General features: G+C 37.6%; 1 protein-coding gene across 1 annotated transcript in view; it reads left to right on the top strand.

Annotated features, from left to right (window-relative positions):
- The window catches only part of LOC137631056 (uncharacterized), a 17,127-nt gene extending 15,348 nt beyond the window's left edge, over positions 1 to 1,779 (top strand). The window contains exon 3 of the mRNA XM_068362650.1: positions 1,293 to 1,779. The gene's annotated coding sequence lies outside the window, so the exon portion shown is untranslated. The remainder of the gene's footprint in view (positions 1 to 1,292) is intronic.
- The last annotated feature ends 586 nt before the right edge of the window (positions 1,780 to 2,365 follow it).

Raw genomic sequence — 2,365 nt, 5'->3', positions numbered from 1 at the left:
TTGTTTATCTGAAAGAAAAACCATTAAACACCACTTTGATAAGATACCAAGGTATCAAGTCATAAAAGTCTGTATTACAAATCAATCACATTAGCGTTAGAAACGCTCGGCACACATGTCTGAACTTATGCTAGGTTCACCTTTGAAAGAAGGAACAGTCTATATGGCACTTGGTGCCCTCATTTAGTTTGTAGTACAGTATGTACCTACACACTCACCCTGGACTTAATCGTCCCAATTAAGACCACTGTTCCTCGCAGAGTTAAACAGTAGGGTTAACTACACGACCCACTGCTACCACAGATCTCTTAAGTTCCTCTACTTGCTTCGCATAGTGGCGAAAGAACACCCTGGAAGACTTCCAGCCCGTGTATGAACGGAGATGTTCAAAATCCATACAATTAAAGAAATTTAGGGATGAGGCAACTTTCCTCGGATCGTGACCTGCGGGTGTACTGTCAGGATCCGCTCTGCGAATAAAATATGTGATTTTCGCTCTGAGTTGATTCAGAGATAAATTTGAGCCTGATGTTTCTCCCCTGAATAGTTGACCACCCTTGAAGTCTGAAGTTCTACGAAGATAGACCTTTAGGCATTCTACTGGACATAGAGATGCATCTTCTTTCAGAGGGCAGATTCTCCAGGGACCCCACCTGTTGGTGGGTAACTCATTCTTGGCGAGAAACGTAGGATCCGGAAACAGGTTCATATCCCCCCCATCCAGGAACTGAACACGACCTGCCTCTATGTTCTTTACTCCAGTTTTTATTTACTCAATATTGTATTCACTTATTATTAGTATTATCACAGTTCCTATTTACTTTTGTCGGCCTGTATAATCACCATTATGACATGTAATAAGTTGCCTATTTCAAGTTTTATTGTAACTTGATTTCTTTTTATATTTTCATTTGTTGATTGGTAAAGTTTGTTTTTCTTTCTTAAAGGATTGTATAATCCTGTATGATTAAGATTGAGCACTTCAGAGCAGTCTCGATTAGAGTTTTGTTTAATTTCGTACTTATTATTGAGATTTTTTTTTTTTTTTTTTGCACCCAAAAGCTAATTAGGGTTTGCTTTTAACGAAGAATTTGGTAAGGGGAGTTTGTCACAGGATAGGAAGTAAAGTTAGACAAACTAAAAAACACAAATAGACGAATGCAGGCACAAAACATTTGCTTTGTGACCTTGAAGCTCTGAATTGCTCAATCTGCCTTAGCCAAGTGTTGTGGCGGATGGCGCCCATGTTTTTCTGATCTGTCATATAGCTGAATCACATCCTTTTCCCACAGGGCTGGAGACGGAGAGGAGGCAGCGGCTGAAATCTTAACATAAACCGTTGAAGAACTGCAACAGCCACCCCTTCCTTTACCCAAGTGGACAATCATGATACCCCATCCGGGTGCGAGCCAAACATAAGGAGGAAGCATGCCCCAGATGTCAGTCAGTTAGAGATCGCTAGTACCGTCCCGCCGCCGGAGGCTGATCCTGGTCTTATCGCCATTCATTACAGTATTTGTATAATGTAGATTATTAAGTAGCTTTCTAAAACCCCGCTGTCTCTCTCCATTACCAGACCCTACAACTTTGTAACTCTGATGTATTATTAAGGAGCACTTAAAAGGTTTTGCATTTTGAATTCAACTTTGTAAATTGTGACTTTAACATTTTCAATGAAATTCAACGCTACCGTAACTGATTAGTTATGTGCTCAATAATCTTGTGAATTACTTTTTGTTAAATACACGAACTGTTTGAAAAGATAAAGAGTAACATCTGTCATTATCCTCGTTTCCTATATTTTTATGCCTTAAGCCTACTCGGCCACGTGACAATAACTTGTTTATCAAAAGAACTACTTACTGATTTTACAAAAGAGAGAGAGAGAGAGAGAGAGAGAGAGAGAGAGAGGGCAATAATTAGTTAGTTTTGGTGAAGAGAGTTGTTGATTTATTGATAATTAATATGTAGGAACTCCAGAGTCGACAAATAAACACGACGCATTAACCAAATATAATTTCCCCCGAACATTCATTATATTACTAAGTAAATATTACTATTAACTCTCATATTAATATTTTTATAGATGAGTATACATATATAATATTTAAAAATGAAGCTGCACAGACGAACTTATTACGTAGTTTAGGTAGTGTACAAAGAATAAATTTAGGAAGATAGTACACAGTTCAGCAGTACAAGAATATACGAAGAAAGGAAGGTTTTAAACCAGATTGAATGGGGTCAGTGGAAAAAAAAATTAAAGAAAGGACCTTGATATCAAGAAAGTAAATAGAAAGTAAATAGAATTAAATTCTGACCCCGTGGTACTCTGATTAAGCTGAACAATAACACAGTTAATAAT

The sequence above is a fragment of the Palaemon carinicauda genome, chromosome 39, assembly GCF_036898095.1.
Source record: "Palaemon carinicauda isolate YSFRI2023 chromosome 39, ASM3689809v2, whole genome shotgun sequence".
Classification (NCBI taxonomy): domain Eukaryota; kingdom Metazoa; phylum Arthropoda; class Malacostraca; order Decapoda; family Palaemonidae; genus Palaemon; species Palaemon carinicauda.
Note: the sequence above shows the minus strand (reverse complement) of the source record. Positions and strands in the feature narration are given on the sequence as shown.